General features: G+C 38.1%; 1 pseudogene; it reads left to right on the forward strand.

The window, feature by feature from the left end:
• The first annotated feature begins 1,900 nt into the window (after positions 1 to 1,900).
• Positions 1,901 to 3,368, forward strand: LOC102478222 (heterogeneous nuclear ribonucleoprotein H-like; annotated as a pseudogene).
• Positions 3,369 to 22,903: the final 19,535 nt, after the last annotated feature.

Genomic DNA, 22,903 nt, shown 5'->3' on the forward strand with positions numbered 1-22,903 from the left:
TGTAGCTAGAATTTATTCCTGGGTAAAAATAATACCTGAGAGTGTTGGAAGCATGGAGCTCAAGGATGAACGATATTATAAGTTTGATGCTTTTCATTTTTATCATCATTAGAAATCTGTAGGTAGACTTATAACTGAAAACAATTTCACATTTCTTTGAAATCATACATTCATTTTTCATTTACATTAAACTGACAAAAATCACGTCCTAGTTGATACTCATGCTAGACTTCAAAGAGAGAATATTCTTAAAACACAAAGTGCTGAAGCATAAAATAACACCGTTATGTTTCCTGAAAGCACAGAATCCCATTAGAGATCTATTATTCCTCAGTTCAGCATTGGTGTTCATGCTACGTTTTCTCCACCACCTGTGAATAACATTTTCAGAAATTTGATATTTTCAAGTGATCCTTGAACTCACCAATGCTTCATTCATTGAAATATTATCATGCATATTGCTATTGTGATGGTCTAAGGGAGACATTATGTCCATTTTTCCTCAAAGGAAATTTCATGGTCCCTGTTTGAAATGATATAAGCTAGACAAGTTTTTATTCTAAGTTCTTAGTTTTATACAACTGGGGATTTGCCTCATCGTATTTTGTTGAATTCTCGAGTAATAAAATGGGAGAAAAAGTCACATATTTTTTAGGGGAAACCTCAAGACTACTTATGTTGTACACTTCTCCAATTCCCTGAACTCTTAAGGAGTCCATGGAGTACATGCTTACTTGTGACATATGGCTACTATCAAGATATACTAATAACATAGACATTCAAGAACCTCGCTAGTCATCAGACACTCTTTTTCTTTTTCTTTTTGCATTTAATCTTTGTGTAGCTTTACAGCATCCAATATGGTTTTCAAAACTTACATGCATTGCATTTCAATCAAGTCAAAGATATTACACAGCATAACACTGAACTTTTGGTAATTTTATCAGTAGGTCTAATAATTTTATATCTTCTAAAAGCTTTGTTTTTTCTGTGATATTATTGACCAAGATATTATTTTTAACCATATGTCCTTGTGACAAAAGTATATAATAGAAAAATAGCAGAAATAATGGACAAAAACAAGCATTTATGCAAAAATAGATTTATATATAGATATTAGTAATAAAATTGTAATTTATTTGGCATGGAACAAAAGCAATTCAATCCAAACTTTTGAAATTTTCATGAGGTTAAGGATCATTCATTGTGTCTAGGTGCTGTTCCCTAATAATCACTATAGGTTTTTATATCTGTACTTGTCATTTTAAATGTATCTTTTACATTTCTTTGAATAATAAAGTCATCTTTCATATATTTCCCCAAATATAAATCAAGCAACAATATAATTTATATAAATAGTAACCTTTCAGATGAAAGTAACAAAATATTATTTCAGATAATTAATTTGATTTGGCAGATAAAATTATTTATGTACAATATGATGTTTTGAAATTATACAATGGCCAGGTCAAGATAATTAATATAGGTTACCTTACATTGCTTACAGTTTGTGGTGAGAACACTTAAATCACATTGATTTTCAAGACCACAGTATATTGATTTTTCCCCTCAGCCACGACAAAGTTGTGTGTGGTGTCTGCTCTGGCAGGGCCAGGACCATGAGAAGATGATGCTGGCATTGAGGGTAGAGAAGGGTTCGTGGTGAAGGTCTGAGGTTTGCCCTGGTCTTGCTCAGCCGATGAAGTGCAGCCGTTCTTTTCTGACCGGAAAATTCAAAACGGGGCTTAAGGTATTCATTTTATTGACACCAGAAGGCAGACAGAGTGGAGAGGCTTTTGTTGAACTTGAACCAGAAGATGAAGTCAAATTGACCCTAAAAAAAGACAGAGAAACTATGGGGAACAGATATGTTGAAGTATCCAGGTCAAACAGCGTAGAAATGGATTGGGTGTTGAAGCACACTGGTCCAGATAGTCCCGACATGGCCAATGATGGCATTGAGGTCTCTCCTTTGGATGTAGCAAGGAGGAAATTGTTCAGTTCTTCTCAGGGTTGGAAATCGTGCCAAATGGGATAACATTGCTGGTGCACTTCCAGGGGAGGAGTACGGGGGATGCCTTCGTGCAGTTTGCTTCACAGGAAATAGCTGAAAAGGGTTAAAGAAAGACAAGGAAAGAATAGGGCACAGGTATATCGAAATCTTTGAAAGCAGTTGAGCTCAAGTTAGAACTCACTATGATCCACCACAAAAGCTTCTGGCCATGCAGCGGCCAGCTCCCTATGACAGACCTGGGGCTGGCAGAGGCTCTAACAGCATTGGCAGAGGAGCTGGCTATGAGAGGATGAGGTGTGGTGCTTATGGTGGAGGCTATGATGATTATAATGACTATAATGACGGCTATGGATTTGGGTCTGATAGATTTGGAACAGTCTTCAATGACTGGTTTTTGGAAATGTCTGATCACAGATTTGGAGATGGTGGTGCTACTTTCCAGAGTACAACAGGGCACTGTGTTCACATGCATGGATTACCTTACAGAGCCACCAAGAATAACTTTAAAAAAAAAACTATTATTTTATTTAACTTTATTTATTAGTATTATTTTCCAGTTTGATCAGAGAGAGACAGAGAAAGAGAGAGAGAGGGAAAGTGAGAAAGGAAGCCACCAGGTCCAGGACTTGAACCACGGTCAGTCACGTGGGAATCTAGCACCTTTATCACCACGCCACCTGTCAGCCCCAAGAATAACATTTATCATTTTTTTCACCACTCAATCCTGTGAGAGTACTACACATTGAGATTGGTCCTGATGGCAGAGTGACTGGTGAAGCAGATGTTGAGTTCGCAACTCATGAAGATGTGGCAGCAGCTATGTCAAAAGACAACGCAAATATGCAACACAGATATAGAACTCTTGGATTCTACAGCAAGAGCAAGTGGTGGTGCTTATGGTGGCCAAGTGATGGGAGGCATGTGCTTGTCAAACCAGCCCAGTTACGATGGCCCAGCCAGCCAGCAGCTGAGCAGTGGTTACGGAGGCAGCTATATACATATATATATTTTTTTTTGAGAGGTTTTTGCTATAGGGCACATGCGCTCGCCAGACAGAGAGAGGCAGAAAGACAGAAAGCGAGAAATCACCCCCCAGGAGGGATGGCCATGCCCCAATCCCTTCTTCTCCATTCTCCTCTCAGGATCTTGGGCACGCACGCACATGTACCCAGCGTGAGTTTAAGCCACCGGGTCTGGGACTCGAACCACGGTCGACTACATGGGAGTCCAGCAACATAACCATTATGCCAACTGCTGGTCTCCTGGAGGCATCTATATTGACCAGAGGAGCATGAATGGATATGACCAAGTTTTACAGGAAATCTCCAGTGATTTTCAATCAGATGCTGCATAGGTAGCCAAGGAGCAGTGAGCAGCAGCTACGACAGTAGCGTAAGCTGTGCATCTGTGGGCATGTATGGAATGGGGGGGATGTCTACCATGTCCAGTATGCCTGGTGGATGGGAATGTGCTTGATATCCTGGTTCACTGACACTTGGTCATCTTTTTTTTTTTTTGGAGAGGTTTTTGCTATAGGGTGTGTGCGCTCGCCAGAAAGACAGAGAGACAGAGACGGCAAGCAAGAAATCACCCCCCAGAGGGGAGGGACAGCCACAATCCCTTCTCCTCCATTCTCCTCTTGGGATCTTGGGCACATATGCACACGCGCCCAGCAGGAGGTGAAGCCACTGGGTCCAGGACTTGAACCACGGTCGACTACATGGGAATTCACTGACATAGCCATTACGCTAACTGCTTTTTTAAAGAAAAAACTTAAGTTTAACAGATTTTGTAATACAAGCCTGTGATTTATGCTTACTCTATAAGTGGAAGTCAGGACTGTTTTAAAGACTCAAGGTTCAGTATTTTTGAACACTGCACTTGGTCTAGGATATAACAATGAAACGAGCAAACTGTAACTGTTGAACAATTTTCAGCTTTTCTTTAGTCATATTATAGGATGTACTTAAGCAGTAAGTGTATTTAGTTTAAAGCAGTTGAGTTATGTTAAATTTTGCTTTTATTCCACATTACAATGAATGCTGGTTGCATGTTGAAAGACGTAACTTTTTTTTTGTAAAACTCATTACAGGCTGTATCTATAATTTAAATTGAAACGTTTGGCATGTGTGCTAATTCTAGTTTCATTTGATAATCTGTAAGGCACATAAGTTTAAGCTTTTTTTTTTTAAGTTCATGGGGAAAACTTGAGATACAATACCAATGTTTTAGGATTTGGGTCTTGATGGTTTGTGTGAAATTCTGAGGCCTTGATTTAAATCTTTCACTGTATTATGATTTCCTTTTAGGTGTATTATGCTGAGTGAAACTTGTCAAATAAACCTTCCTATTAAAAACAGAAAAAAAAAAACATTGTATATTGTTATTAACTATAGTCACCATGTTGCACAATAAATTTCTTGAACTTATTTCTTTTATCTAACTGGAATTTGTATCCTTGGATGAACTAAGCTTTTGTATTCTGTGGCCACATCTCCCAACTCCCCCTCCTAGTCTCTGGAAGCCCCATTCTACTACTCTCTACTTAAGAGTTCAACTCGGTCAGATTCTACAGATAAATGAGATCAGGAGGTGTGAGGGGTCTTCAAAAAGTGCATGGAAATGTGTATTGTGAAATAATGATGCATAGGTTTTGAAATGCCTTTTACACCCAAATAAACTTGGTTTATTTTACTGAAAATAATGTTCTTCTAGGTCACTTTTGTTGTAACAAATGACAAGATTTCCTTCTTTTTTATGGCTCAATAGTATTCCATAATGTATATACATACCATATTTTCTTTATCCATTTATCCATTGATAAGTTAATTTTATATAATGAGTTAAGTGAATAATGTTCCTATGAATGAAATTATAAATATGAAAGGTATAATTTAAATGTATTTTTTACCTCTCATAAGCATGCAGGATTTTTTTTTCATTTCTTCAATGATTTATTTGAAAATGCTAACTATTCAGTAAACTTAGACAACACTGCAGACTGTAATTTCAAATATTGTTCCACCAACTACAGGCAGGAAAAGCAAGATGCAAAATGATTAGTCTGAAAGGCAGATGTTATGAGATCCACAGAGTCATCTAGAAGAAAGGAGTCTATTGTGTATAGGTTTACTTATGAAACATGGCTCTCTCTGAAGGCAGACTAGTAATACATACATTTCATAATCTTGCCAGGATGCCAGCAGGTAGTGTAGCGGTTAAGGTGCTGGACTCTCACATGGTCAACCGTGAAGCAAATTCTGGATCTGGTGGGTTGAAACTAGGGCTCGTGTATGTGCATGCCCAAAAATCCCAAGAGGAGAATGGAGGAATAGGGATTGTGGTATGGCTACCCCCTGGGGAGTTTATTTCTCACTTTCTGTTTCTCTGTCTCTTTGTCTCTCCAGTGAACATGCACACCCTATAGCAAAAATCTCTCTCTCAAAAAAAAATCAAGCTATTCCTTAGTCATTCTTTTTCTTTTTCTTTTTTACACTTAGCCTTTGTACATCTTTAGAGCATATAATCGTTTTTCAAAGCATTCATACATTGCAGGTCAATCAAGTCAAAGACGGTACCACAGGGACCAGCAGTTAGTGTGATGACTATGTCACTGGACTCTCACATAGTTGACTGTGGTTCAACTCCCAGACCCGGTAGCTTAAACTCATGCCGGGCATGTGTGCATGTGTGCCCAAGATCCTGAGAGGAGAATGGAGGAGAAGGGATTGCGGCGTGACCATCCCTTCTGGGGGATGATTTCTCACTTTCTGTCTCTCTGTCTCTCTCTGTCTGTCTGGCCAGTGCATGCGCCCTATAGCAAAAACCTCTCTGGAAAAAAAAAAGAAAAAAAGACAGTACCACATACATCATCCTCAACAGATAGCTTTCCATTTTTGTGTCCATTAAATATTTTTTTCACTGATCCCCTCCCTCTAACCCCCTATGACTCACCCCGATACAGTTTCCGGTGTATATACTTGAGATACAATTGCTGATCCTCTCATTGTATCTTCCAATCTTTAGTTTCTCTCAAAAAGTGCAGATATTAGTATATATTGAGCAGGGACATACAAATGTCTGCCTTTTATAGTCTGGCTTGCTTTGCTTAACATTAAATCTTCTATATTCACAATCACTTTGTATCAAATGACAAAGTCCCAATCTTTTTTAAGGCTGAGTAGTGTCTATGTGCCCAATTTTTTCAATTTAGTCATCCATTCTTGGGCATTTAGGTTGATCCCATGTCTTAGTTATTGTGAATAATGCTGCAATTTTTATTGGCTCTTATCTCCAAATTCAACCTTTTAGTGTTGGCTTAGCAATAATAAATAGGTGGCATTCCTTTAAGCAGTTCTCCTTTACTGCATGCCTGATAACTACATTTCTCAGTATAAGGCATTAGAAGGGCATTTTGGAAGGTTATTCTTTCTAGTTTGGGTGGCTGCACCTCCAGCAGGTGGATACCAGTGGTGTTCTCCCCTGGCCACACTCCTTGAGTGTTCAGAGTACAACAGTCTCGTAGGCCCAAGCCAACACGGTGAGTAGTTTTTCACTTCACAGAGACATAATGTGTCTTGGTCCTACACCATGCACTCCAGGCCTCATGCCTCCTGTGGGGCCCCACCTCTCTCCCAGCAGGTTTGTTTCTTGGTGAGAGTGCTACCCACTGCAGTGTCTGCCTCTCTCAGCTCCCCTCCCTTCAGCTCAGTGGAGCACCGGGACATTAGCTTCACTTGCAGCACAGCGACAAGACCTCTCGGAAAGGCTCTGAGGAATGACCTGCTTTTCTGTTGTGGGTAAATGAGCTCAGGGATGCCAACTCCTCCACAATGCGGGCATTTCTTACTTTCAAAATTTCAGCATCAGGATTCGACTCTCAGTGTTTGTTTTCCAGCCCTTCCTGTAAGTGTTTAAATCCTTCATTTCTATGAAAGTCTCTCTGAAGTGGAATAACTAGAGTGGCTCCTCTGTTATGGACAGAACCGTGAGAAGATATGAAGCGACAGAGAAAAAGAAAAACATCTGATGATTAAACAGCCACCGCAGAGGTGAAGATGTTCTGTAAACTAGTAAAAAACCGCAGTGTATAAATTTGCATATACATGTATAAACATCTCATTTCGCTAAAAGAGAATCATAAAATGCTATAAAATCATCATGCTATGAAATTGGTATGCAATTTGATTCTTTATGTAAAGAACATCTGGTTGGGAAAATGCACATGTATTTGTGCCTTTCATTTACACAACTGCCTGGTATTTCACTGTGTGGTTTTACTAAGTATCTATTCTGAATAATAAGAACACACACACACACACACACACTCTATTACATTATGTACTTTATTGTGCATAATGTATGCATACACACACACACACACATACACACACAAGGGTGAGCAGCATAAATGCTGCCCAATTCTACTTTTATCAGAAGAAAGGAATCTGGAATACTCTATCTTTTCTCATGGCTTAAATGCTACTCAATTATACAGAGGTGATATTTCTTTAAAAAGTGCATAAAAACGTGAAAAATATTACACACGGATTTAAAAAGTTTTCAGGACCATAGTAAACTCATTTTTTTTTTTTCTTTGCACAGTCCTCAGGCACTCACAGGAAACATACGGAGAGAAAAAGGAGAAGTGAGAAATCACCTTTCAAGGGGGATGGCCATGCCTCAATCCTTTCTCCTCCATTTTTCTCTCGAGATTTTGGGCATGTTGGGACCAGCAGTTAGCGTAATGGCTATGGGTCGCTTGACTCCCACGTAATCGACTACGGTTCAAGTCCCATACCTGGTGGCTTAAACTCACGCCAGGCGCGTGTGCGTGTGTGCCCGAGATCCCGAGAGGAGAATGGAGAAGGGATTGCGGCATGGCCATCGTCCCTGGGGGGTGATTTCTCGTTTTCTGTCTCTCTGTCTCTGTCTGTCTGGCAAGCGCACGCACCCTATAACAAAAACCTCTCCAAAAAAAAAAAAAGATCTTGGGCATGTACACACATGTGCTTGGCATGTTTTTCAAGTCACTGGGTACAGGATTCAAACCTTCGTCAGCCATGTGTGATTCCACTGCTGTAACCATCGCACCACCTGCTGGCGCAATAAACAACTTTTAAATTCATTTTTCTGTGAACATTTAGAAGTCCCCTTATATATTCACCTTCTGAGACTGGAATTGAGGAGAGATGCTTAGACGTCAAATTTCTGGATTATTGCTATGTGTACTGAAAAAATAAATATTGTCAATTTATATTACAAAAAATAGCACTGTGTATTTCTTTTCTTGTTTTCTTTTTCCTTTTTTTTTTTTTTAGAGAGAGATGTGTTGCTATAGTGTGCATGTACTCACCAAAGAGACAGAGAGAGATAGAGAGACAGCAAGAAATCAACTCCCCATGGGGGATGAACATACTCTAATCCCTTCTCCTCTATTTACCTCTTGGGATTTGGAACATGCACACATATATACCTGGCATGAATTTCAAGGCTCTGGGTCCGAGACTTGAACTGTGGTTGGTCATGCAGAAGTCCAGTGATGTAACCATAATGCCATCTGTCAGCCCCAGCAGTTTATATTTCAGTCAACATTATATGAGATTGTTGTTTTGTCCACCAGTATTATATTTAGTCAGCTCTTCAAATAGGAAATAGTAATGTATAATTTTAATTCCCCTGATTAGTAGTGAGGTGGAGTAAATTCACTTGTCTGTTGATAACCTACATTTTTTTCCTTCTGTTGATTGCCTAGGTACATCCTTTGTCAAAATGCTCTCCTTTTATTTCTATTTTTCTAGGAGTTAGTTCCTGATAATTATTATTGATTGCTTTCAGTACTACAACTAATTTCTCTCAGGCCTTTTTTACATGTATTAAAAAACTAATTTATAGATGCTGATAGTTGTAACAAGAAATGGAAAATTATTTTGGTGGAGTGGTTAAGATGCTGGACTCCCACATGACCGACTGTGCTCAGCAACTTGAAACCCATGCCCAGTACATGTGCATGTACCCTAAATCCCAGGAGGAGAAGGAATTATTGTATGGCCATCCCCCTGGGGGCAATTTCTCACTTTTCCTCTCTGATGAGCACATACACCCTATGGCAAAATCTTTGGAAAAAAAATTTTAAAAAGATGCTGGTAGTTTAGTTGAATTTTTAAGATTTATTCTCTTTGGTTCCCTGTATTTGTTTGTTCACTACTTCTGAGGTTTTCCACAATCATCCCCTTACCAAAACAATTACGTCAAGTTTCTGGGGCCAGAAAGTGGAGTAGTAATTAAGGAACTGGATTCACATGGTCCACAGCAGTTCAAGTCCCAGACCTGGCAGTTTGAAAATCATGCTGCACATCTGTATGTCTGTACCCAAATTATTGAGAGGAGAATGAAGAAATTTCAAGGGCAGTCCTCCTTGGGAGTGACTTCTCTCTCACTCTCTTTCCAGTGAGACACACACCTAAGGAAAAAAACAAAAATAACAAACAAAAAACAAACTAAAAATAAATAATACCTATTACCTCAAGCCTCAAATAAAACCTTATCATGTATCTCCATGACCTTATCTGTAGTTGTCTTTGATTTTCTTTCATTCCTCTAAATGATTAGTTTTTTTTTTTAAATACTCTTTAAATATTTATTTTACAGCTGTTATTTTCATTTCAACATCTGGTACCACATAAAATGTGTTTCAAACATTATTAAACCATTTGGCTGAGTTAGGCTTCACTTGGTTGCTAGAAAAAGAGACAAATTCATCCTCACTTACACAAATTCGAGAGCCATTATATGGGAGAATGTACAATGGTACCAATCATTTAAAATATACCGCACCTTGCATCAGCGGAAAGGAATTTGGAATTCTCTGTGTTTTCCGATGACATGAATACTGCTCAGTTCTAGAGATGTCAGTATTTTTGTTCTTTTTATTTTCTTCAATGTGCCATGAATTCCCTATTTGTTCAACAGTTTGCTTTATCTAAAAATAACTCCAAAGATGTTATCCACAGATCCCGAGTTTATGTGAACTTACACATGTCATAACAGCATCTGGATAGCGAAGACCTTATATATGCTCTTTAGAGGCAGACGGTATTGAGGGATCCACATGCTTCTCCCTGTTCTCTGATCTTTTTTCTTGGCGGACTGCAGCTCTGCAGGAGCCGAAGTGCCCAGGGTCTACCTGTATGTAGACTTTAGAAGCAGGAGACTGTATTCACAGCTCACCTCCAGCACTTGGCTATTGCTGAAACTAAGCACTCTAATATTTCTATGACCCAGTGGTTTTTTAATAAGAATTGAACCAATTAACTGATATTAAGCATTAAAAACAGTACCTGTATATATAAACCTCAATTTCTTTTACAGAATAATTAATGACTAACCCATTCTTTTTTCACTTTCTTCTTTTTTTTCCCCCCTTGGAAAGATTTTTGCTATAGAGTGAGTGAGCTCACCAGAGAGATAGAAAGTGAGAAATCACACCCCCCCCCATAGGGGTTGGTCACATCACAATCTCTTCTCCATTCTCCCCTCAGGATTTCGGACATATACATGTGCCCAGTATGAGTTTCAAGCCTCTATAACCGTGACATCATCTGCTGGTCTCCTTTTCTTACTTTCTTCTAAAATAAAGAAACAAGTTCATTAAACAAGAGAGTGAGTCCAACACCTTCTATGTATGAGTTTGCATTTGTTGCAGTAACAACCAACCAAAACGACTCAGTGTCTTACAAGAACTACCACTAATTATGTCCCTTTTCTGACCAACGCTAACTCTGCAGGGTTCAGTTCACCTTGTCTCCATCTGTCTTTCTGGAACCCGGCTGAAGAAATTCTCTGTGGTCTTCAAGGTGGCAGCTGGAGTCAGAGGGTTCACTATGTTCTCCCAGATTAGATGACCATCATTGGCTTATCTAGCTACAGTCTGAAGCTTTATAACTGAGCAAACAGTACTGCTCTTTCTAGATCACATGCACTCCAAGATAAAGCTCAGAGAACAGGGGGAAGATTCTGGGTTCCTCAAGAATACCTTTCATGGCCTTCGATCTCACTGGCTAGATCCAGTCTGTTCATTCCGTCAGGCCACACTATCTGTCTGTCCATCACCCCAGCTTCTGAGATCAGTGCATAACTTCTCAAGGCTGCCTAACCTCAGAGACTCCAACCTTACCATTTTCTTTGTAAATGCAACTTTAGTTTGTTCATTGTCAAAAATAATGCCATCTACTTTTTAGTATATGTGTTGCCAAAGTGAGCTCACCATCTAATTTTTGATGCATTACAGGTTTAAGAGATTCCAGGACAGAGTTTGGCTTATAGACTACAGACATATTTTGTGAAGCTCAGAGTTAGGAATGTCTTTCTCCATTGTAGTCATGAAGAAGAACCTGTGACAGGAACTACACACAAAACCCAAACCAAAAGTATTTGCTTGCCCTTTACAGCAAACATTTTCAGAACCTGTTCTAAAAGATAAGTGGGATGGTGGAAGAACATCTCTAAATTAAGATAGCTCTTTCTAGTGGGCTTGATGGGAAGCAGAAAACATAGCATAGCAATCTTGGTGTCATGTCCCCATTCTCCAGCTGCCATGAGTACTGGCTGCAGATTGACCTCAGTCAACCAAAACAATTATCTTCCAGGGTTATGCAGCAGTTCCATTCATCGCAACACCACGTCCAGACCTCATGGTTATCTCTCAGCCAAGGACTGACCAATATCTGGGTCAATAAGTCACCTGATCCCTCACCCCAAGGAGAGGACAATACAGAGATGCACGTCAAGGCTGAGAGTTCCCTGTGGAATCAGGCAGACTTCAAACTGCACAGGGTCACGTTGCAGCTTAGACTGGCCCTGCCTTTTCTTCACTCTTGCCTCTTCTCCTAAGAGCACATCCTCAATAAATTAGAAACCAACAATTCCTTTATTAGGCTCTCATTTTCAGGAACATACCTTCAGAGAGCTAACAGTAAGAATGAAAAAGCTATGGAGAGGTTTTTTATGTTTTGTATCACAATTTTATTGTACTTGGAGAATAAAAGAAAACAATTTTCTTCATTTTTATATTATTTATTTATTTATTTAATTTTATTTTTGGAGAGTAAGGAAAGGAACATATTTAGTGAGGACACCACCTGAGAGAGGACAGGTCTGAGTCCATAACTGTCTCTGCCATATTGGACAAGATGACAAGATACAAAGCTTATACAGGAGCAGAGCTTACACAGAACAAGAACGCCCCCAAGCACAGTTTATTGAGGGGGCTTGCCTTCTGTGGGATCATAAGGAGTCAAAATACATTTTGAGACATAAAATCAAAACTGTGTTTGAGTATGGCTAAATAATTCTCTGCCCAGGGATAGGTAAACAAAAATACATACACTTAAGATTGTATCAAAATTAAACTTCATACTCTCTCTACATACTAGGAAAATTTCAAGCCTAATAGGAAAAGATACAATTATATTATAGATATAGTTAAATGGAAAAGGGCTGCAAAATATAAAAACTACAAAAATATATATATGTGTATATATTTATATGTATATTTACATGATTAAAATGCTAGCATTTATATAAAAGTTTCTATTTTCTTAAGACAACTTTCACATTGAACACTTTTATTGTAAACTTATCATTTAATACATTTAATTTCAAGATTCATTTCATCCTAATATAGATATATTTCAAAATAGAATATCAGTCAAGGCTAACTTATGAATTCAAAGATAAGACTGCTTTGAGCAGAATTCGGAGACCATGTGCAATACACTTATTTTCTTATCATAAGACTCTTCTTCAGTAAAGATCACCTATAAAACCATTAAATGTATTTCTTTAATATTTAAAGCACATAATGATATGGCCAAAAACATAATAATGAGAAGGCTAGTTCAATTTAAAAACAAAAAGTTCCAGATGGATTTTTTTTAACTAAATCTTCTAAACTGAACAGCTCATTTTGGCAACAAATGGACACACACATAGTGTTGAGTGGAGTGGAGACATAGAAAGGGTTTGGAAGAGGACCAACAATAACTTGTCTGAGGTCCACGAGGACCAGAAAGGAAGACAGTGTCTCAGTATTTATTGTACTAGCACATTTTGATACCAGGGTGCTTGTGCTCCGTAATGGCCTTGCCAGGAGAAAACTCCCTCTCATTATAATAGCACATGGCCTTTCTTTTTCAAATAAAATGTAAGAAGGTATGGGAAGTGGGATGCTTTTTCATTAAAGGAAACATACTGCCCTGTATCTGTCTAGTTGAGCCTCTCTCTGCATCTTATCTGTATATTGTACTAATCCCTCTTTAACTGTTTTTCTAATGCATTTTTGTCTGTATTTGTATTCAACTCCCAGCAAAGTTGATTATGTGAACCTCTTATCTGAAGAACTCTGTTATCTGAATTAGGCCATGTTTCTCTACATGCATCATTTACATTAAGAACTTCCCTTTCTTATCTGAAACTCTCATTATCCAAATTAAGTCTCTGACCTTCTTTCCATTTTGCTAATTGAGGTTTAACGATATCAGAATTCATACTCTCTGATTTATGAGAATAAGGAGAAATTAAGTTTCCTGTGTAACAGGACCAAAAAAATAACAATTCCTCAATTGTGTTAAATGACTTATTTTGTGTCTGCATTTCAAGTTTTCAGTTCTGATCATTTTTTCACTCAAATCTTAGGAAATCAGTTTTAACAGAAAACAAGTCTTAACATAAAACGTGAATAATCGGTGGACTGTCCTCACGACACATGGAAGAAGACGGTAACAGAAGCTGTAGCTGACGCCTTTGAAGAAAAGTGGGGGAGAGCGAAATAGAGAAGCTTCAGTGACATTAGACCTTCTGTTTTTGAATCGGCTTTGGAATCTTCTGCGGAAAGGAGTCAAGGAACCCCAGAAGGTACCACAAAGATGACCTAAAGGAGCAGGGGGCTGGAGAGAACTTTGGATGTTAATCCGCCAAGTAGGAGTGCTGTACTCTGAGTCCACAGTGTCCCTGTGCCCACTCTCTCTTTGTTTCTCATGTTGATTTTGAAGTTTCAAAATGATGATCAGTTACGGGGACCACAGGAAATGATAAATGCCCATCCATTTGTAATGTTGAAGGTCTTTAAGTTAAGGTAGATAGATAGACAGATACAGACATACAGTAAATATAAATATGTTCCAATTTGAGTGTTCATGTTTATTTTCTATTTTTACTTATATAATTTTGCATTGTATTCGTTTATTTTAGAACCTGAAAGTACACTGATGAAAATAAAGGAAAGACCTCCAGATGCCAGCCAGATGCCATATATAACAATGTGGATTAATTCTCTTAACCAGAAACATTATTTTTAGTCCATATTAAACAATATGGCTTCCCTTAGTTCTGACTAATTATACTCATTGGAATAATCACAAGGGAATTTTTAAAAGTTTATGGAAATATATAGGGCCAGTTCAGATGTCACTGAACTCCTATGTGGCTGACTACAGTTCAAGTCTTGGACCCAGTGGCTTGAAAATCACTTGGGCCTATGTGCATGCATGCCCAAGATCCCAGGAAAATGGAGAGAAGGAATTGTGGCATGGCTATCCCCCCCGCATGGGGTGGTTTCTCACTTTCCCTCTTACTGTCTCTATCTCTCTACAGTGTGCTCATGTGCCATAAGGCAAAAAAACCTCTAGAGAAAAAAAAAAGTTTATGAAAAATAGAAATGAAGTACAAGTGGATTTTGGTGAAGAAAAAAGAAAATCATGTCTAGTTTTTTTTTAAATATGCATTTTCCATGAACTTTTTGAAGTCCCCTCATAAATGAATCAAAGGCTTGTAATTTTGAGAAATATATTTATAAGAGAAAGGATTAATCATGTAGTAAGAATAAGATATTGTGGCCAGCAGGTGGCATAGAGAATAAGCCACTGAATCTAACATGGCTGACTGCAGTTTGAGTCCCGGACCTGGGATTTGAAAATCATGCCAGAGCATGTGTGCCCAAAATTTCAAGAGCTGATGAGGAGAAGGGATTGTGACACTTTCATACTCCTGGAGAATGGCTTCTTACTTTCCTTCTCCTTCTTTGACAAGCGCATTCATCCTAGAGCAAAATAATAATAAAAAACACTGTCCAAGTTCTACGATTTCATTGGTTACACAGACCAAAGATGAGTGTTCCCTCACTGGTTCTTTGAAATGACAGTTTATTCACACATTAGATAGACGAAAATGAAAATAGCATGATTAGTAATGTATACTAAGGTTCTTATAGGGTGTTTTTATAATGGCAGAAAGAGGCATTCAAATAGAATGAAAGCCCTGATCCAGATTTACTCAGCAAGTCAAGTTTAACTTCCTGTTATTATCTCTGCAAAGAGCAAAACTTCTACATTAGAGTCTCAGCTTAGGCATTATTTATCAAGTAAAACAAAAAGAATAGGTACATGGTTGAATTAGCTCAAATAAATAAGGGTTAAGTGTCATTACTGTTTTCCTCTGTCCTCTGTTGCTAATAACAGAAATACTTGAGTCTCGGTGATTTATTGAAAGAAGTTAGAGGTTTATTTAGTTCATAGTTTTGGAGATCCAAGGTCAAGGGGTCACATCTGGTGAGAGCCTTTTTGTTGGGAGTGTGGGCACTCAGCATCCTGCAGTGGCTCAGGGCATCTCACAGAGAGGGCAGGGTGTATGCTGGCTCTAGTCTCTCTTCTCCTTATAATGCTATCAAAATGCAGTCCTGGTGACCCCTCCATGACTGTATCTATCCTTACCACCCCCTAAACACTTCACCTGTTAATACCATACTAGGATTAAATTTCCACCCTCTTAATACCATTACGATGGCTTGCAAAATTTCAATTCATAGATTTGGGGGGATACATTCAAACAATTAATAGTTCCCTTCTAAGTGTTCATGTAGTCAAGGCTTCAACAATTCCTATCTCCATTTCCACTGTAGGTATCTGTTCTGCTGCCCGAAGTAGCACACTGATTTTCTGTAGCTATGCAATTATGCATCTAAGTCACCTAGATTTTCTGATAACCATTAGGTAAGAATGCTGAGTTACTATGAAAGCAGCCCCAGTAATGGAGACAGTGCGTGAAATGAATAACTAGAGAAATAATTAAGGCATATGATCATGTTGATATTAGAAGAGAAAGGGAAATGAGAATTTGTCCTAGTAATTTAGAATGAATCTAGGAGTCGGAAGGGCTTAGAGAGTCTACCAACACTAAAAATTTCAGTCATTTGCTTAGTCACTGAGCTAAAGATATGCAGAAAAAAATGTTGTTAAATTTAAAAGCTAGTTCATTGTATTTGTTTATGCAGACACTGGGTGAGGCACTAAAGAAACATGAGAAATATTTTCAAATAAATTTTGGTGTCTTTTGACAAATTAAATGTAGTATTTTAGATTAAAAAATCATGCCAACATTTTAATGACTTTTTTTTTCTTTTCATATAAGTTTCCAATTAATCTATTGCATATCTTTTCATGCAGGGAGTTAGGGAAGACTTATTTAGGGCAAAATATTGGGTTGTGTGGAAAATTCTGATGCATTTTTACATGAAAAAACTATACCTTGATGTTCTCAACAATCTAATATTACAGTTATGACAGTGATGTTACTCGCACCTACCTCTACGACATTCCAGTTTCTATTTTCACCAGATCATTTACAATTTTCCTTCTGTTTGAAATTTTAGGGAGGGGGCAGGTTTATAAGTAAAAGCGAGGTCAATAGTTCTTCCACATTAATTTTAAAATATGAGATGCACTTTTAAAAGGCTAATAGCCATATCTAATCTCTTCAGACCCTGCTGCAGTTGGCTGAGGGGTGGAAAAAGCCAAACAAAAGTTGTTTTCTGAAGTTCCTCTGGTGAGTTGTTTTTTTTTTTTTTTAACAATTATTTTGTTTAGCTTTATTTATTTGTTTACTTATTTTGACCAGAGAGGGGAGAGAGAGAGAGAGAGAGAAAACAAACCACCAGGTCCGGGACTCAAACCACAGTCGGCCATGTGGGAGTCCAGTGCCCTTAACACCATGCCTTATGTTGGCCCCCTCTGGTAAGGTTTTATGATATGCCAGAGTTAGAAATCATCTGAATGATGTTTCCTCTATGTATGATTTTCTGAAACTAACAAACCTATACATCTCTATTAAAGATAAAAACACGAGCCCAAATTTTTTTATGTCCTATTTTCATTTTCTTTAGAAGTTTCTTTAAAAGAATATGTTCAGGTAAATTAATTCAAAAGGGGAGGAGAAGAAGAAAATCACTGCTATTCACTGGGCTTTTATTTGTGTGCCAGTCACCATATTCAGTATTTTCCCTGTGTGGTATCATGGAATCTTCATAGGAAACAGCAAGGTAGAAGCCACTATCTTTCCTTAGTGACAGACAAAGAAGTTGAAATGCACATAAATTTAAATGCTTTCCTAAAGTCTCTCATTCAGTCCTAGGATTGGGATGAGACCTGAGTGTTCCTAGTTCCATTGCCATGTTCCATCACCTGCAGGTTTTAATTCAATAGCAGAGGAGGATCATTGTTTAGAAAAGTACGGAACTGAGGCATAGCATCATCAATCGATAATAGATGGTTTCTAAATTTTTCCTTTCTTAATTCTCATAGGCAGACCATCATTTTATTTTATTTTTCTTAAATTTTTGCTGTAGGGCATGTGCAAAAATGGAGACAGATAGAAAGCAAGCAATCATTCCTAAAGGGTATGACCATGCCACAATTCCTTCTCCCCCATTCTCTTCTTAGAATGTTGGACATACATGTGCCTGATGTGAGTTTCGAGCCAGTGGGTCTGGGACTTAAACCATGACCAACCATGTGGGAGTCCAGTACCTTCATCATTGTGCTTCTAACTGCTGGCCCCACACCTTATATTACTATCTGTGTCTCACCTTTGAAAACTAGCAACCAGGAAGTGTCTACAGTAACAGGTACAACTTAAATTTCATTTGCAGTTGCATACATTGCACCTGCCCTGTGTTTACTGACCCTGCTGCATCTGCATGGTTCCATCTCATCCTTCCAATAGCCTAGAATCAGAACTGCCATCACTGCCATTTGGAGTGAGCAATCTTAGTTAGCAGTCAGTAGAGCCATCCAGAGGGCCTGTGGGTCTGAGATGCTCCTGGGACCCTGACTCCTGGACCTCTGTCCTTCACCAGTGGATGCTCCTGCTCCTGACGCTACATAGAAAATGTGAGAATTGCAAGGAGCACAAGATTTGCAAATGTAACTGAGTACAAAAATATTACCTGACCCTACTTGGTAGACAGTCCTCTTCCTTACTTAATGCAGAGGAAAAATTGGAGACATTTCAGAAATGACATGAACTTTGTAGGAAACATCTATGTTAATGAGGACAATGCCATGCCAGCTAAGTGACTGGCATTAAATCAGGATTCCTTTGATGACACGTGACAGAAACTAAACCAGAGCTGCTTTAGGAAAAAGACTGAATTTGTTGAATCATGCAAGAGATAAATAAATGTGTGAAACCCTACAAAAGATATAAGGCTTTAGGAACAAACGGCTGTGAGAAACTTGAAATCCTCCCAATCTTTTTCTGTTTGGTCTTTGTCTCAGTTCTGGTAAAACTCGTGGTCCTCAGCTCACCTGTTTGGTAGCAGCATTTGGGAAATTCTCTGTGAAAACTCTCACCTTGACACAGCAAGTATCGGCGATTAGAGCAGCAATGTCTTAAACGTCTGCAATATTTTTAGATTCTCTTAAAGACAGGTAAAATTGGGAGTTTACAGTGGCCTGCCCTGAAGCGTGTTCCTTCCAGTAAACACATAATTCCCAGGATGAAGTGTAGTTCTACTAGAAATAACTAGAGCAATATCTAGTTTTTGATTGAATCATGACTGACACAGAACCTTAATAAAGTCATCTCTCCAGCCTGTGCCTTCGGCTCCACTGATTGGCACTTATATTGTTTACATTTATTTTCTCTTTCTTTGTTCCTTTGTCCTCTGCCTCTTCTTTCTCTTCCATTTCTTCCTCTTCCTCCTCTTCTTCTTTTCTTTTTTTAATGAATATGTTGATGCAGCCATTTTTTATGACAAAATAACTTCTTAAAACACATTTGAGAGACCAGCAGATGGCATGGTGGTTAAGTTGCTGAACTCCCACATATTTGACTGGGGTTCAAGTCCTGGACCTGGTAGCTTGCTTCCTCACTTTTTCTATCTCTCCCCCATGTGTTCTATAGCAATTTAAAACAATAATCATAATTATAATCATAAATAAAAACAATTAAGAATATTTTAAGCAGCATATTGATTTTGAATGATTATTCCCCAAATCACTAATCCATTGGTCATTTAAGTACTCTTTTCTGAATTGAATGTTCATAGATTTTTTTCTTCTCTATCCTTTATTCATGGCAGAGTGCACACACACGAGAGCACCTGTTACAGAGAGAAAATACCTCCACAGGCCTGGTCACCCTGGAGTCCCTTTCCTTCTCTACTCCAGCTCTTCCCATCTTGAGCACTTGAGCACAAGTGGGGTGTTTCAGCCAGGCTGATTCAGGGATTTGAACTGTGTCCACCACGTGAGATCTGGCTTCTCTTGAGCAGCACATTACCACTGAGCTGTGGAGCTGGCCCAGCATGTCCACAGTTTTAACAGGTTTTGAGTGGGTTTATTTACCTTCTAATAATTTGCCGGAATTATTTGTGTATTTAGCATGTGTCTGATACTACATTCTGTCCATGTCACAGATAGCTATTATTTGTCTTTTCCTTTTTCTGATTTTGAAATGTTTAAATTGGGACTAGGAATTGGTATAATGGTTATATAGCTGGACTCTCATGTAGTCAATCACAGTAAGAATTCTGGACTCAATAACTTAAAACTCACGCCAGGCACAAGTGCGTATGTGACCAGAATCCCAAGAGGAGAAGAAAATATATATTTTTAAAAGAGGGTCACATGATGTTCCTTTTTCTACCTTCCAAGGAAGGCTGCAAGAGTAAATATTGACCATCACACCAAGCCCTGATATGAGCTCATGTCTCTGGTAAATTACAATATAACTATGGTATCTCTTTATCACCTTTTTAGAAAACTTGCCCCAGATCATATGGTATTATAAGGATTCAGAACAATTTTGTATATTCACTGACTATACTAAAGTTATTTTTTCCTCCAGGGATATGTGTGGATTGGGGGAAAATCACCTTGTTTTCTAGAATTTTCCTTTTTTTTTCTAGTCTCTGCATCAAATGTATGGTACTAACTTGTGCCTTTTTCTTTCATACAGCTGTAATGTTTCTGCAAAAATGTATTTATTATTTTGAACATTAAAACTTTTAGCAAATCTGAATGGAGTAATTTTATTAGCAAAATGACGATTTTAGATTTGGAATATAAAATGTGGGGATGTAGCTTGGAGAAGAGAGCTGGCATTGCCCTGGTGACTGGGAAGTAGATGGAATCCAGGCTACATAAAGAAGGTGCTAGAATCGACCTCTGTAGTGGCACAGGGGACTGGTCCAGCAGGCCATGCCCAGGGCCTCCCTTGGTAGCATCATTCTAGACCAGAAAGGAGGGCAAGTATGAGGCTCATGTGCTCCTTGCGAGCAAATCTTGACTAAGTCCCATGAAATCCACTTTCTTTACCTTTCCACTCAGACTCATGGCACTGTCCAGTAATTCATCATGGCAGAACTCAGCTAGTATTTAGCATTCTCTAAAAACCCTAGGTTTTAGTGAAGTTAAGACACTTTGCAGTGTATTTCCTCCTGCAAGTATTTGGCCATGGTGTTAGGGACTGATTTTGTCAAAGTTTGTTTAATTTTGTATTTAATCTCTTCTGTCGACATAAGGTAAAACACTAGGCTAGAAAGCTATAATTACGTAAACTCTAAAGTTTAAAGTAAGGAATGGGGAAATGGCAACCCGAACCATTACGTTAATTGTGTTTGTTAAAACACAGCAAAGTGACTATAAATAAAGGCATGTAAATGTTCTTCTAGATAACATAAGAAAGCTAACAGCCAATGCTTACCATGCCTTACTAAAGCAGTAGTCAGAGAGCTACATGCATGGCTGGAAATCTAATTTCTTAAACTCAAACTGCTAAAATGAATTTAGAGAGTATGAAAAGAGGCCTAAATTTATGCAATTGCTACCAAAAAAAAAAGTTACAACTGCCTCAAAATCAGAATCTCAGTGTAATAATACCTTTTAAGTAAAATCCGGTCATGAATAAGAAAGAGTACTTTGGGATATTTGGTACCATTATATTTCAGTGTATATTTCCAGGAATATATGCATTAATAACTCATACGTTTCTTTGAGGTTAATCATTTGAAAATTTGTATTAGGGAGAATAATTTAAAGGAATGGAAGACTTAGATTATTCCAAAATATAAATAATTTATAAATTAATAGGAAATGCAGTTTAAAAAATATTTTTTAGCTGGTACATATTTACTTCTTCCATTTGTATTTATTAGGTGGTGATTTCTCTGTTTCTATCACTAGTAAAAAGGCAACATTGCTTTGTAGCAAACCTTTGCAGTGTACCTTCTTTAGAAATCACAAATTACTATCAGGACCAGAGATGTTTTAGGTTTCCATGAAGAATTCTGCAGGATTATTTCAACACACTAAAATCTCAGCCTCATCCTGTCTTGCCACATGAATATGAGTGTGTTTGTGGACAAGTGCTTACATAATTCATTGTTGCTAGAGCTGATCTTATTGCACAGTAGTTAAGTGCTATGCATTGAGAGACACATCCCACATGGCCACATGGCCACCCATGGTTCAAATCCCACCTTGTTGTCTTGGAAAACATGCCACCTATGAGTGCACATATATTCAAAGTCTTCACCTTAATCGTGTTTTCACAAAATTTTCATTACATATGCATCTCAAAACAGTTTGCTATAAAAACATAATTGCAACACAGTAAAGATATATTATTGTTAACTAAGCCTAATAATCTCAATGTTTTTATTTAAAATACTTGAAATGCATTTAACAGTGAAAATTAGCTCTAAATAATGATTAAAAATATGATTGTTCAGAAATGTTTTACTTCTTTGCTAAGTGTCTCCATTAATGATTAAGTACTTCAACATCATTGCTATTGTAAACTGAAATAAGAGGTAATATTCTAACTAGAAGGTCACTGTAATACAATGAACATGGGCTTTTTAGTTAGATCCATCTACTTTCCAGATCCCTCTCACATTTATTAGCTGCTTGAGTTGGGCAATTAACTTAATTCAAAATTAAAAATCTAAAGCATCACTTTTCTCAATTTTTTAAAGAATTATTGTATTTAACTTTATTTATTTTATTTACTTATTTTAATTTGACCAGAGAGGGGCCGAGAGAGAGAGAGAGAGAGAGAGAGAGAGCTCTGAGAGGAAATGAGAACGCACTGGGAGTCCAGCGCCCATAACCATCACACCACCCACCAGTCCCGCTTTTCTTAATTTTAAAATCAATTAAGAGCTATCCGTATCTCAGAGTCTTTTCACAAATTAAATGAAGTAAACTATTTAAGATACATGACATGTGTGAGCTGCTCAGTAAATAACACTATTATCAAGAATTAATATTGGTTTTCTCAGGGCAAGCAGGCGATGTAGTGGTGAAAACCCGGGACTCCCATGTCATTGACTGTGGTTCATGTCCCAGACCTGTTGGCTTGAAACTCACCCCAGGCACATATGCATGCATGCCCAAAATCCCAAGAGGAGAATGAAGAAGGAATTGGGGTATGGTATGGGCACCCCCCCCCGGGGGGGTGGGTGATTTCTCATGTTCTCTTTTTCTGTCTCTCCAGCGAACACATGAAGCATTTAACAAAACCAAACAAACAAACAAAAAACTCTCTAAAATT

The sequence above is a fragment of the Tupaia chinensis genome, unplaced genomic scaffold (assembly GCF_000334495.1).
Source record: "Tupaia chinensis unplaced genomic scaffold, TupChi_1.0 Scaffold000057_1, whole genome shotgun sequence".
Lineage (NCBI taxonomy): Eukaryota > Metazoa > Chordata > Mammalia > Scandentia > Tupaiidae > Tupaia > Tupaia belangeri.